Source organism: Halichoerus grypus, chromosome 5 (assembly GCF_964656455.1).
Source record: "Halichoerus grypus chromosome 5, mHalGry1.hap1.1, whole genome shotgun sequence".
Lineage (NCBI taxonomy): Eukaryota > Metazoa > Chordata > Mammalia > Carnivora > Phocidae > Halichoerus > Halichoerus grypus.
Genome location: NC_135716.1, coordinates 13145672 through 13161137, shown reverse-complemented (window position 1 = coordinate 13161137; position 15466 = coordinate 13145672). Strand labels below are relative to the sequence as shown.

At 45.4% G+C, this 15466-nt stretch overlaps 1 long non-coding RNA gene across 3 annotated transcripts in view; it reads right to left on the bottom strand.

The window, feature by feature from the left end:
- LOC144381817 (uncharacterized) overlaps positions 1 to 15082 on the bottom strand; it is a 31800-nt gene extending 16718 nt beyond the window's left edge. For all 3 annotated transcript variants that reach the window (XR_013447689.1, XR_013447688.1, XR_013447687.1), the window contains exon 1: positions 14877 to 15082. This is a non-coding gene — a long non-coding RNA (uncharacterized LOC144381817). The remainder of the gene's footprint in view (positions 1 to 14876) is intronic.
- Between the last annotated feature and the right edge of the window lie 384 nt (positions 15083 to 15466).

The following is a 15466-nucleotide window of genomic DNA, read 5'->3' as shown; positions in this document are numbered from 1 at the left end:
TGAGAGTTTCCACGTGCATGTGCGCACGTGTACAGTATGAAGGTAGTTCTGTGCACACACACGAGAATGCCTACGTGTGCTTGTGGCTGTGTGTGTGCGCACGTGTATGTGTGTATGTGTGCGTGCGCGCCCTCCCCAAGGGTGGGGGCAGGCGGCTTATTTATTTTGCATCAGGCTGGAGGCTCCAGGAACGGAATATGAATCCTCAGCATATGGTCAGAATATTCCGCTGTGTGGCTCTGAGTGCATGAGGCTGGCCTGGGAGATGTGGTGCCCTAAACAGGAGCCCCTCTATCCTTGTTCTGCCCACTGGGAGAGAGGTCTCTGCCTGAGAGCACATCTGTGTCCTTGTGGCTTCGTTCTGCTCCGAGGCGGGACTTGGTGTCAGGGACTGAAGCTCAGGTGTTTATGCCTTTCCAGAATTTGTCTGATTTTATTTATTTTTTATTTACTTTTAATTTTTTTTAAAGATTTTATTTATTTATTTGACAGAGAGAGACACAGCGAGAGAGGGAACACAAGCAGGGGAGAGGGAGAAGCAGGCTTCCCGCTGAGCAGGGAGCCCGATGCGGGGCTCGATCCTAGGACTCTGGGATCACGACCTGAGCCGAAGGCAGACGCTTAACGACTGAGCCACCCAGGTGCCCCCAGAATTTGTCTGATTTTAATCAGGGTTTTGTTGCTTGTAACTTCGTGTATGTGCTTGGTTCCAGCTAAATATGTGATGATGATTCTTTCCTTATCCTCCCTTCCTCCCTTCCTCCCTCCCCACCCCTCCCTCCTTCCCTCCCTGCCTCCCACACATACGGAGCACCTTCTCTGTACCAGGCTGTATTCCTTGGGCTAAGGACACAAAGATGATTCAGAAATGGTCCCTGGCCAGGGGCGCCTGGGTGGCTCACTTGGTTAAGCATCTGACTCTTGATTTTGGCTCAGGTCATGATCTCAGAGTTTTGAGATCCAGCCCCACGTCTGGCTCCACGCTAGGTGTGGAGTCTGCTTAAGATTCCCTTTCCCTCTCTTAAAAAGAAAAGAAACAAAAAGAAAGAAAGAAAGAAAGAAAGAAAAAGAAAGAAAGAAAGAAAGAAAGGGAAAGAAAGAAACGGTCCCTGTCCACGAGAAATATCTAGTATATTTAGGGAGGAAGATAAGCCAAGAGGCTACAGTAAGAGAACACAGGCATGGATGGGACCACAGGCATTCTGGGAGCACAGAGGGGAGCCCCTAGTCTCTCAGGGGCTTCCAGGATACCATGTACTTGAACTAAATCTTGAAAGTGGGGGAACTCACCAGTTTGGGGAAGGGTGGATGATGGAAGAAGCTTTGAAAGAGTAGCTGCTATTTTTCAGCAGGTGGTACTTTGGGGAGCAGGACAGTCATCTACTCACTTGTGGTGGACTCTAAGAGATCACATAGTTCTATGTTAAAAATGATTGAGGGGCGCCTGGGTGGCGCAGCCGGTTAAGCGTCTGCCTTCGGCTCAGGTCATGATCTTGGGGTCCTGGGATGGAGTCCCATGTCGGGCTCCCTGCTCAGCAAGGAGTCTGCTCCCCCTGCCCCAGCTCGTGCTCTCTCTCTCTCATTCTCTTTCTCAAATAAATAAGTAAAATCTTTAAGAAAAATGGTTGAGCTCTGACACAGCTTTGTACTAGAGAAGATGCATTAACTGGAAAGGCAAGTTAGGATTGCAATGCAAGGCAAGCAAGGATTAGGAGATGAGCCCCCTCTACACCTTTTATTTGTCATTTTAGACTTCCAGAGGAGTGAGTGTGGCAAAGGGAATGAACACTTACTGAGCGCCTACTGTATGTCAGGTGACTTTCAACATTACCTCCTTTAGTCCTCACCCATAGCTCTGTCGTGGGGTTGGTTAACCCCATTTTATAGCTGGGGAGACTGAGACTTGGGTTAAGTTGCTTGCCCAGGCAAAGAGCAGGACTTTGAACCACAGTCTATTCGGCTCAGTTCCTAAGCTTGTCCTTTGTAGGCATTGTCTACAAGAATCTTCTATTGAGAATATAGCTCGATGGCTAACAGACTTCCTGTCAAGGATCATAAACTTGGAATTCAATAGAAAGTCACTATTATTCCAGAAAAAAAGAACCTGGATGCCTGCCCCTTTCGAAAAAATATCACGCCTTCATGAGATGGACTATTAATATACATTGTCATGACATCAGTACCGCAGGATCCTTCTTTTGGAGAGCCAGGATGTTGTTCATTTGCATACTGCTTTGCATTCATTTGCATCCACTCTCCATATGCAAAATCAAATGCAGCTAATTAGTGCAACCTTGTTACAATGAGAAGCAAGCGCAGCCTTCTGTGCCAGGGCATACAGAGCCCAGAACAGGGACTGAAACTACCCAACGCCAGTCATATCCCAGGTCGGACATGCTGGAGAATGGGGAAAAGGATGCATGCCCTGAATGAAAAGTAAGGTAGCTGAGTATCTTTATTTTTCAAATAATATCCCTTTGAAGTAACTATTGCAGAGAGAGACAGAGAGAGATCAAAGAAATGTGGCCAGAATTCTGCTTCAGGTAGAATTCATTGGAGAAAGAGCACAGGATTTGGAGCCCAAAGGCGTCAGGTGAAGTCAGCATTGGAGATTGGCTTTGCCGCTTAAAAAGCTGTGGAACCTTGCATTTGTGACAACATGGTTGGACCTGGAGGGTATTATGCTGAGTGAAATAAGCCGGACAGAGAAAGGCAAATACCATATGATTTCACTTATATGTGGAATCTAAAAAACAAAACAAATGAACAAACAAACAAAGCAGAAACAGATCCATAAGCACAGAGAACAATCTGGTGGTTGCTGGAGGGGAGGGGGTGGGGGAATGGGCAAAATGGATGCAGGGGAGTAGGAGGTACAGGCTTCCCGTTATGGAAAGAGTAAGCCACGGGCATAAAAGGTAAGAATATAGTCAGTGGTATCACAGCGCTGAGTGGGGACAGATGGCTGCCCTGTGGTGCGCGTGGCATAACTTACAGAGCTGTCGCATCATGATGCTGTACACCTGAAATCAGTGTAACATTGTGTGCCAACTATGCGGCAATAAAAACAAACAAAACAACAACAACAACAACAACAAAAAGCAAACCGTGGGAGCTTGCCCTTCATGGACTTGCAGGGATTGAACAGGAAAAAGTGGATGAGAATGCACTTTGCAAGCATTAACGCACAATACAGATACGGGGGCTCTGGGCCATGCTTCGTGATGATGCAGGGGAGTGCTGGGTCCAGTCAGGGTCTGAGGCTCACAGCCTTGCTGGGTGTGATGGGAAATACATCAGTGTCTGTGTCCCTGTCTGCATCTCTATCTATACAAGCTAGCGTTTAATGAGACCGTAATATGGACCAAGCACTGTGCTCGGTACATCACACTCATTATTTTATCTAAAAGTTCCCATGACCACACTGAGAGGTATGTATTTTTATGACCTTATCTTACAGATCTCTCCGTGGCAAAAACATGCTTGCCAGGGGTGCCAGGAAACTCTTGTCGGATGATTAGAATCCTCTTTCACCTGAGCAGTGATGGTGACATTCAGGGTTTATCCCCCCCACCCCCCTGCCCCCAGCCAGACCTCCACTTTTCCAGCCTTTGTGTAGATCATGGTCTTTTTACTCAGCTCCTTCTTTCAGGTTTGCCTCATTGGGATCATTTTGATATGGTCTTGGCTTTTGTTCTATGTCATGGGAAGACTCTTTTTTTTCAACTGACGGTTTGGATGGGACTTGAGTATTTCAGCTCCATAATTACATTTCATCACTTAGGATAGCCCATTCTGCAAAAAGCAGCTCCCATTTACCACGGTAGATTGCATTATTGTTCATGAACATTCATTGCATCTTGGGGAGGGGTGTGGATTTATGCCTCCCTACCCCATGGATAAATGACCCAGCCATGTGACTTGGCTCTGGCCAATGGCACGTAGGTGGAAGTGATACGTGTCGCTACCAGGCAGAAGACAGCGTGTGGTTTGTCACATCTCTTTTCTCCTCCCTACTGACCTGATGCCAGGCCATGTTCTAGGTAGAGTCTGCTCCACAACTGGGTCACGGAGTCAAGGCCAAGTGGAACCAGTGGAGGGTAAGTTGTGTGGATAAGACATGAATCTTTATTGTTGTAAGCCTTCGAGACTCGGAGGATTATTTGTTGCGGGAGAATAACAGCCTATCCTGATGAAACATTCTCTTTCTTTTGAATATTATGAGTTTAACTCTCAACGGATGGCCTTTCTCCTAAATTCAGGAGGCACATTATTAGCGCCCCTGACTGCAGTCCTTACTGTAGATAGTTGGGCACTTATCTCAAATTGCTGCTACTCAAAATATTTGGTACATCCATTTTGGAAACTGCTTTAAGGTTTTAAAGGTCCAGCTACTACTGATAACAGCTCATGCTTCACAAGCACTATCTCATTTAATTTTGGCAACAGCCCTGGGAAGTCAGTACTCCTAATTTTCATCGTCCAGACAAGGGAAACAGAAGCTCAGAAATGTTCAGTAATGACTCAAGATCACACAGCTAAGAGGAGGGCCAAGACTTAAATCTGCACTGGTCTCAGGCACAAACCCTCATGTCATGATTTTCAGCTCCTACTGTATCCCACCCGAGTGGATATTTACAGGCTGAGTCACATACCTTGCTCAGGAGAGGTGACAGTAAATATTTTGGCTGCTAATGAAAATCGAAATAATTACTAAGCAATGAATATGACATTGGACTTGATACTAGGAGTTAGGGGGTTGGTGTGTAGCTGTTTCTTATTAGAGACCCTACTATGTGACCTTGGGCTACCTTCTCTGCACCCTGGTATTTTCATCTGCAAAATGGAGCACTTTGTCTCAGACCATATGGTTCATGGATCTGGCTGATGGGATCTTTAACACCCTGAAATTATATGCAAAACATTGTCTGTCTGTGTTTTTCTTTTTCTGGGCAGAGGGTCCATAATATTTGTCGGGTCCTGGCACAGGTCTGTGGCCCCGAAGAGAAGCAGGACTCTAATTCTCTCATTTGTTGAGTACAATTTACCCTTTTCCTGAGAAGTGGGTGTAGAGGCAGGGAGGATTCCATCTGACTAAATCCTAGTTGAGTTGTGTAAGGTGAGTGTCAGATTTATCAAAGAATAACTGGAAGGCAAGCTGCATCATTTCATTAAGAATAATCCTTAAAAAATGCTTCTGTCTCATATTCCTGTGGCTCCCTCGCTGCTCCCTCTGCACAGAGCTGTTCTTTCGTCTCCCAGGCCCGGAGCTGTGTCATTAGTTGTGGCTATTGGTCATTTCCTGTCTCACTCAGCCAAATAATCATCTTATTTTGACTGGGATGAGAATGCATCCAGAGCCGAGAGCGGAGTCCCTCAGTAACTGGCAGATCCATTTCCTTGAGTGTGGGAGGAGAGGAAAAGAGTGCTCACTGAGCCTCCACACTCTGCAGGCTCTCTGCTGGCAACCCGCTCCTTGATTCAGTCACACGTGTCTGTTTCCAACCCATATTTACTGGGTACCTATCACACATTGACCATTGTTCTTGGTGCTGGGGATATAGGAGTGAGCAATCAGACAAAAAAAAAAAAAAAAAGAAGTCCCCCCCCCCCCCCCATTCCTGGAATTTATGTTCTGTGGGAGAGATAAAATATATTAGTAAAAAAAATTAGTAAAAAAGATATGCTCCTCATATGCCACTTCAGGACGGGAGAGCAAGATCACCTGCATAGGAGACACCCCATATTACAGATGAGGATATGAAGCATTCGAGGCATTGAAATGACCAGTCAGTGTCACATGATTTCTCACGTTAGGTCTTTCTGACTTCCGCATTGCTTCGCCCACAGGCCACCATCTAAGAGCTGTCCTTCAGCTGTGACCCTTTGGGCCAAATGTTCCGAAGCTAATTCTGTCCTGATGAAGATCTGAGTTTATGTGAAGAAGGCTGGCTCCCTTACCCTCTTTACAGCCAGCTTGGGAAGTGTGGCGCCATTATTGATTCAAAGAACTGTTCTGCCCCCTTCTACCTCTTTTCTTCTCCTTGGATTCTAATTCTACACATGCTGGATCATGCTTGATATTTTCCCACAGGGCTCTGAGCTTCTGTCTATTTTCTTTCACTACTTTTAATCTCTGTTGTTTGGATGAGATAGTTTCTATTGATTTATCTTCCTATTACATATTCACTGATTGTTTTCTTCATTCCTTACATGATCATTCATTGTTACCATATTTTGAAACTTTTGTCTGATAATTACAACATCCGTTCCCAGGTATTGTCATTTCCTAAGGCCTGAGTGTGAATTCTTCTTATCTGTTTCTTTGCACATGGAATAATTTTTGGTTGAAAATGGGGCATTGCAGATAATACATTGTAGTGACTCTGTATTATGTTGTGTTCTTCTGAGGATTATTGGATTTTTGTTATTGGAAGCACTTAACCTGCCTGGCTTGAAAGGATTGTAGTACCTGATATTTTTGCTCTATTCCTGTGGCTTCTTTAGCCTGGTTCCTGGGGAGTCTTTCAGATGCCTGCATAACTTGGTTATTTGTCAAGAATTTGGGCAACAATGGGACTCACACTTTCAGTAATTTTGTTCCCTAGGGATTCCCCCCCACCCCGTATTTCTAATTTGTCTGTTAACCCCGGGCTCTGTCTCCTGAGATTTCAAGCCCATAAGATTTCAGCTTTCTGCTCCCCAAGCTGTGCGAAGTGGTGCAGAGTTAAAAAAACAAAACAAAAGAGAACAGAACACTCACAGATCTCATCCCTTGTCCCTCTATCTTTAAAGAGTAGACTTCCTCCTGATCTCTATGCTTTTTGCTGGCCCGTATGCCTCTCTCCCATGTATGCCTCTCTCCCATGTATGCATAGTTTAGCTATCAGCCAGGGATTTGGGCAGAATTTATGCTTCATGGAAACCAACACAAGAGAAATTAGACTTGAGAGATGGTGAGATAAGGTATTAGTTTGGGCTCCTGGAAGCAGATCTGCCTGAAATTTTTCATACCTAAAGTGTATAACTAGGCTTTTTAGTTACCTGAACTTATAAATGCCTTTTATGCTTAAGCCAATTTGAGCTGAGTTTCTATCACTTATAACCCAAGGAACGCTAGATGAAAGAGCCTTGTCTCTTTAGTCCCTGCAAGATAAGGTTAGAACTTAAGGGCTTCATGATTGTAGTGGGTTGAATAATGTCCCCACAAAATTCATGTCTACCTGGAACCTCAGAACATGACCTTGTTTTGAAATAGGATTTTTGCAGATATAATTAGTTGAGGATTGAGATGAGGTCATAGTGGGTCAGAGTGGGCTTTAAATCCAATGACTGATGTCCTTGTAAGAAGAAGTGAGGACACACAGAGACACAGAATAGAGGGTGATGTAAAGATGGGAGCAGAGATTGGAGTGATACACCTATACGCCAAGAAGCAAAGGGTTGCCAAGAGCCACCGGAGTTTGGAAGAGGCAAAGAAGGATCCTCTACCAGAGCCTTCAAAGGGAGCATGGCCCTTGACATAGAATCGATTTCTGTTGTTATAAGCCACCCAATTTGTGGTCATTTGTTGCGACAGCTGTAGGAAATTAATACTATGGTCTAACTCCTGCTTATCTTTCCAGCCTCATCGTAGAAGACACAGAGCAGAGTGGATAACCCTGCAGGCCCTCAGGTGGGCTTTCTGGATTCAAATTTTTGCTTTTTTCACTTCGCCATTCTGAGTCTCATTTATCTCACGGAGCTCGTGATCGTAATAACTCGCCTCTGAAGGCTATCGTGAGAAGAGGAGTTCATATTTTAAGCCACTTGAAGCACTTTTGGGCACAAATACTCGGGCAATGACAGCTATTATTGTGGTGGGCATGGTTGTAGTTGTGTATTGTCATTCTCATCCCCGCTGCCTCCTGCTCTGTCCCCACAAGTGCCACCTACCTCAACCATAGAAAACTATTTGTAGGTCCTCAAACAAAGTGGTGAACATTCACTTCTTGCCCAGGATCCACCAGCAACCCTGTGTCAGATTTGGAATTCAGATCCTGGTTTATCAGCCTCTGCACCAGGCACCATGAATCACTCCAGAGCAAAGCTGGTGAATGGCATGGAAGGATCTTCCCTAGTTCACCCTCTTTTCCTTTCTCCTGAGCCCTCTCTTCTACCTCTGGCAAGGCTTTTGATACCGTTCAGTCATCAGACTGTGGTCTTGATTGATGGCGTGTACTCAGAAAAGGGGTTGTGGCTTTTCCCGAGGCTAGCCAGACTCTTCTTCCCTGGGATAATAGGCCCTTCTTCCTGTCTCTAAAATCAGGAAACAGCTTTGTTTTCTTGGGGGGGGGGTTGTGGTTTTAAAAACTCATTACTTCCATTTGTGATATTTGCAATCAGTAAGACATCCCCTAAAAGCACTTTTATAAGCTCAGAAAGAGACAGACTGGGAAGGAAGCCTCATAAACCTGCAGCCGATATTTCTGATAAAAGCATTCAGGGAACATGGTCTTATTTACCTCCACGTACTGCAAACTTTACTATCAAAACCCAGTATTGATCTTGTCTTAGTCTCTGTCAACACAGTTACCCCTTGGGACAATATGTCCTGATTTTCTATCTCAGGACAGTTTGGAATGAAGAAATGACTTTCTGACATCTCCACCCAAGAAGTTTTCTTTGTGTTGAGGATATATTTTTTAAATACTCTGTCAACACCCCAGAGTGGGGCTACTATATATACACTGGTATATAGATACAGATATACACACATACACATGTATATATGCACACGCATACAGATATATTATATAAATAAATTGGAAATATATCAAATACTATCTCTTCACCTGTCTCCATGGCTTGCTCTCTCTCTTTGGTTTGCCCATCTTTCTCATCTGTGTTTGTCCATTTCTATCTCTGATCTCTTTATCTCACACTAAAACTGCCATTGTCTGACTGTCTGTCAGGAGAAAATATTTTTTCCCCTACGCCTAGGGAAAACTGCCAATCCTGTTCACTTCTCCTCCCTTCTAGGTTGCTATGTGTGAATCCAGGAGTTTTTATGTTTTCTCTCCTTCTGCACCATGGCCAACCTATTATATCAAGTTTGAGTCTGTAAGATTTGAGGGATAGGGGCCAGCAAGCTTTTCCTGAGGAGGACTAGACAGTTATTATTTCATATTTTGCCAGGAATATGGTCTCTATGACCATCACGCAACCTTGCCATTGTTGTGGGCAAGATGATGTGTACATGGACAGTGTGCCTGTGTTCCAATAAAGTTTTATTTACAAAGATAAAGTAGTTTGCTCCCTCCACTCCTTGTGGGAGATGAGGCATCTCTTTGATATATTTCTGATTTCTTTCCTTGGTCTCATTCTTTTCATGGGTGGTCCCAGATGACAGAGTAAGAGTGGAATCTGTGCTTGAACTAGCGCTGCCTGAATTCCAGCTCATGCTTATTCCTACTTCAACACACATCCTCTCCTGGGACACGATTATGATCTGCTGAGGCAGAGAATGAGGTCACCCTCCCTTTCCAAAAACCTTTAATGGTTCCCCGTTGCCCACCTGATAAGGAGTCATTCCTTCAGCCTGACATCCAAGCCCACCAAAGTAGGATGCCATCCTCCCTCTTCTGGTTTCTGAACCACTGGGTTTTACTTAAAATTTCCACTGCATCCATCATCTTTGCCCCTCTTCCAAACATCTCAGCTGTGTTTCTATTGCTGCTCCCAGCTCTGTACAGCTCACCTGCCTGACCTCCTTTTTATTTTCCTGCCCACTTACTGTCTTTCTCTACTTTCAAGTCAAGTCCATCTCCAATTAATGGAACCTGGGTCAGGACTCTCACAGGTATTCTTTGTATGGGCATCCCCTACCTAAAACTGTCTAATGGTTTTTGGTCATACTCACCGTGGCTCACCAAGCCCACTGACTACTACCATGACCTCCTCCCCTGCAGGTCTCTCCCATGCCCTCCCATCTCTGCACACACCTAGCTTCGGGGGCGTCTGATGGCCCTGTCAGCACTCCCCTATCTCGGTGACTTAGGCTTGGAACAGCCTTCCTCTTTCTCTCCAGGTAGTTGTATGACTTATTTCCTCCCATCATTCAAGCTCTGCTTATGTATGCTCTCCTTCAAGAGCCCTTCTCTGGCTGCCTAATCTAACGCAGCATACCCAAAGCCATCATGAGACCCTCTTCATTTTTTCCTAATAGCCTACGTTTGAAACCTGACACTATATTATGTATTCATTGGTTTCCTTTCCCCTCAACTAAATGGTAAGCTCCTCAGAAAGAAGGCCCTTAATGCTTTGCTCACCAAACTGATCAAATGTTTAATCAACATTGTTGACTGAAGGAAGCTAGCGGAGTGAAACTTAACTATGGGGAAAACAGAAAGTACGAGCATCAGATGACTGGTTGAGCCGAATCTTTTTATGATCTCTTATAGCTCTGGATTTGGTGATTTGGGGTGATACCATCTTTCTCTGGATGTCAGCTCATCCTCCTGACTTCTGCATTTCTGTTAATGGATCCATCCAAGTTTAAAAATGCAGGCATCTGTTAAAACCTGTTATCAGGCCCTTTCTCCATTCTTCAGCTTGGCTTCCTCTGTGTGTTGGCTTCATGCCACTGGCAGGCTGTTTCTATGGGGCAGAGAGGATGGCCACAAATATTTCCAATTCATTTTCTCCCAGTTTATCAACATCAGCTAAAAAGGTACTTCTCTTTCCCAATGTCTATGTATCAATCTAGGAAAAGATATTAATGGCCATCCTTGAGTCACGTGCCAGCCACTGGGCCGCCCTGTTACTGCAGGGGATTGGTTTTTGTGATGGAGCTTTTGGTATCCACCCCTGAGGCTGGGGTTTGGGGTGGGCTACCCTGACTGAAGTCCTAATAAGACCATGCAGAATGGGGGCAGGCAGATGGCCCTCCAAGGAAGCAGAGGTATTGGGTGGACAAAAGCAGACTGTGTCCACTCCACAGACACCTGGGGTCCTGGGGCTGCAACACTGTGGATATAGGAGGCTCTGGAAGAATTGGTTGGGTCATTGAGTCACTGAAGCCAGGCTCTTTCTCCTCCTGAGCACTGTCTGTAGATGACTGTCAAGCTGGACTTTCCAAAACACACCACCCATGTTCTTCCTACTTGCCTCTGGTATTTTCTCTTCCCAGAATGCCTGACCCATTTTCTCTTTCTGGTATTTTCTTCCCCACACTCAATCTGAACCCACATGGGAGAAGTGCTTTACTTCAAGATGCATTCTGAAGCCCTTCTAAAATCTTTTCTGAGGCTCCTGCCCTTGAAACTTCATGGCCTCTGATTTAGGTAGATCTTTATTTTGTGCACTTGTATTCTCTCCTCTAAGTTTACATGTGAGTGTAAGGGCTTCCTTCTTCTGATATATTTTTGTATCCTTACTTGTTCATAGAATGTTCCTCTCAGAAGGCACAGTTAATGTTTGTTGGACTGAATCTAATTGAGCTGAATTGAACATGCCACTCTTCCCAACTTCTTCAATCTGTATCATTCATTTAATATTTCCATTTGTCAACTCCACTTGTTAATTACTTATGTAAGCATATTTGTCGAACTTGTATCACCATGAACCAACATGGGGCTTTCACAATATTAGGTTCTCAAAAGATGTGTTATTCAATGTGATGAATATTAACTGTATGCCTACTAGAAGCTGGGCTCTTTGTTAAGGGTTGTGGCTGTGACAGAGAACCTGGTTGGACTTGTTGCTGTTTTTCCAGGGCTTACAGTCTGGTCCGGGGGTCAGATGATGGAATGAGCACTTCTAGAGTTGTGTGCTGAGAGCCGAGATGGCCGGGCATGGGGGGCCGCCAGAGAACGTGAGTGGGTTGGAGGGAAGGGTCACCTCCTCCATGTGTGTGTGTGAGATGAATGACTTAGTAAAGTTATAGGTGAGAAATAGCAATTTCCTTTCTTGATTAGATCAGGTGTCACCTTCTGCAGCTCATGCTGAAACCCTACCTAAGTCCCTCTTCTATTCTTCTGGGTTTCCATGGTGCTCCTTTTCCTCCTTCCTCACTGCATTTTAACACATTATATTAATAACTTCTATTTATAGTTTGGCTTACACACAAAAAACAGATTGTCTCTAACTCAGCAGGTCTGTCTCTGAGTGTCTAGCACTATACTTGGCAGATAGTAAGTGCTCAAGAAGTTTTTGTTGAGTGCAAAAATGAGCTAACCAAGGTGGGCCTGTATTGGGTTGGGGAAGCCAAGAGGTTTATCTGAAAGGGATGCATATAGTGGCCACCTTGTGGCCTGGATAATGTACTCAGGGTTCATGGGGAATGTCTCCCTGTTACAGAAAGAAGGGTGAAGGAGCTTGGGGACAATGGCTGGTGCTCTGTGATTGTTTGAAGCAAGATAATCCCACAGCTTCTAACAGGGAAGCTAGGCTAGAGGACAAGGAGACCTTGATTCACAACTGTAGCTATCATCTTCCTCCAAGAGGTTACTAGAAAGTACACCTCCTTCCAGTTCCTAAAAGTCAGGGCCATGGCCTTGTCTGGAGCCCTGTCTTGTTTTGAAGAAGTCTGTGCTTTGGAACTTGGATTTGTTCTCCATCTTCAAAAACAAAAATATACTCAGTCCTTGGGTAAACTGTATTCTCTGGTGGGGAAGGGTGTTGAAGTGACCCCAGCAAAAGCTGAAACTGGACACTGAACTAGGAGGTGCTCTTGGGCACTGTCAGGGACGCCCAGCGCAGGGGGGAGAGAGAATTGTGGTGGTTATCTGCTATCATCAATAATGTGATAACTACCAGTTATTATCATTGCTAACATTTCATAGTCATGATGCCTTAACTATGTACCAGGTGCTGTATTTGATAACTTTATGTGGACATTCTTATTTGTCCCTGGAAATAACCTCATGCTGTGTGGACTACCAGCATCCTCATTTTGCAGACAGGTAACTGACACATGGGATAAATGACTGAGCATTGCTCTGAGCCCAGCATTCTGCTAAGTGGAGCAGACTCCATAGAGCCCATGGAATCCCTACCATGGCTTCATGAAGCAGCCCTTAGGATCATTCCTCTCCTCTGCATTACCCACAAGGTAACTGAGACCCTAAGAGGTGAAGTCATGTGTTCAGGGCCAAGCAGAAAATGGGGATGGAATTGGAACCCATGTCTGCTTGAGTCAGAAACCCACCAAACCACTCACCTTCCTTCATAGCACATTTCTGCCTCTTCTGCCAGACATGTGTGTCTGCAGGCAACAAGGGATTTAGGGAGTATCTGGGGGGTATTAGGAGCAACCAGGACAGCTGAAGTTCAGAAACCTGAAGTGTTTTAACAAAAACAGTACAATACTGCTCATTAATTTTGTGTCCCTTAGGCACAGGGACTTCCCCCGAGTTATCTTGAATTCTAGCAGTTCCTCTGAGATATGGTAGCCATTACCCCTGTTTTACAACATAAGAAATCGAGACTTCAGAAGGCTAAATCACTTGCCAAGTGTAACTAAGCTATTCAGTGGTGAAACAGGGCTTTGAATCTGGCTCTACCCACTACATAAGCTGGTATGAGTGTGGGCTCTTCTAGGAGACCTTTTCCCTGGTTTTCATGTCTACACCCATCACCCCCACTTGATCTGCAAACCACAGGGCGAAAGCCTCTAGGAAGATAAAATTATACCCAGAAAGGTTAAATCTTTTATGACAGTCAAAACAGTTGGCCACATAAGTGCTTATAGTCAAGATTCCTAACTAGAGCATCATTCCAAAGGGCTGGCTTCATGTTTGTGCAGCCAGGAAAGTCCTATCGGGCCTCATACTCAAAAGAGCCCCATGCTTGGTGTCATACTATGCTGTTACCATTTTGGAATTCTCAATAAGCTTATCTTTGAACTTGAGCTTTGTGAGTGAAGTCCGATGGGGCAACAGAGTGATCAGAGGAGATAGGCACAATACTGTATCCATTGTTCATTGCCACCCCAGTCACACAGAGTGCTTTCCATGCCCCGTGAGGACAGAATTCTGGGAGACCCATGATTCATGGGAGTTGGCAAGACTCAAAGCCAGTACCAAATATGTTTTAAGGAAGCTGCCACTGCCATTGACTGTTGATGAAATGCGTGTATGTTGAGAAGGTGAAATCAAATAGTTGAGTTGTTTGTGCTGTGTTCCACTGTTCTGGTAAGAACAAAATATATACACATGCATGAGCGACAAAATACAAATTGTGTAATACTGGTGATTCTGCACGAGTCAAATGCTCTCACATTTGCCCTTAACATGAAGTACAATATAAACACGTAGGCTAAAATTGATGCTAGTAATTTACAATTGTAATTATGCTTTACTTAGAATGACATTAAATGGCAAATAAAAACCACCATGCAAGTCAAGGGCAAGGCTGTGGAAGAAAGGAAAAAACTGTACACTTTAGTGCTTTGAATGGTATTTTTCCTTCCTGCATCTCCAAGTGGCCCCACATTCCCCTTACATCGTCAGTCCTGGTGCCCTGTGAGAACAGCAAACTGGGGCTTGCCCTAAGTGCAGGAGGTGGCCATCCCCAGCATGCCCATGTCTGAGCTAGCTGGCCTGCTCTGGGTGGCTAGGCTCAGGGATGGGAGGACGTGCTGAGCATGTGGGTCATGGCATTGCTGTTCCAAGACACTTGTGCTCTCCCCAGGATCCAGCTCTGAGTGGGACCTGTTCCTAGTGGGTGCACAATAAACCTTTTCTAGGGGTCCAGGACTGAATGAATTAAAGAAAAGTTATAAGTAAAGTGACAGAAGGAAGAGAGACCCAAGGGCTGTGTGGAGAATTCTTCTCATGGGATTTGGTGATGGAGGCATGCCTGGCTGCTTTGCAGAGGCGCTGGGAGCAAGGTACCTGGGCACATCTGTGAGGCCGTTGTGTGCTCCATGGCTTGGCTTTCTCCCCAGTCACAGGTTCCTAGGGGTACCGCCGGGGCTGGAAAGGCAGTCTCGGTGAGTGTGGCCTCTCTGCAGCATGCAGCTGTGTGGAGGCCGAGGCCCAGCTGGAGCTCATCAGAGGCCTGGCAGGTGGAGCACCCGGCAGCATTCTTCTTGCCTGGACACTGGCAGCCCTCTGACTTCAAAGCTGGAACACGCTGACCGGGAACACAGTGACCTTGGCACAATTCCCTCCTATCTCTTCTCCTGCTCTCCAGGCAGAAAGGAGGGAGCCTAGCTCCCTTGCACTGGCTCTGTCCTGCTTGGAGGGCAGGTTTCCCTTAGATCCAGACCTTCGGGAAAAGGAGAGCCAGTGGCAGCTGGCCTCTGAGCATCGGGGGAGCCAGACTGGATTCCACCATCCGTGGAATTTGGAATTTTGATTCAACTGTGTGTCTGCCTGTGAGGTTTTCTCTCTCCAGGCACCGGCTTGGAGTGAGACCTGATGATGGGAGTACCTGCTTAGGCTTTAGACAGATTGAAGAGTAGCGCCACCTTGTACCTGCC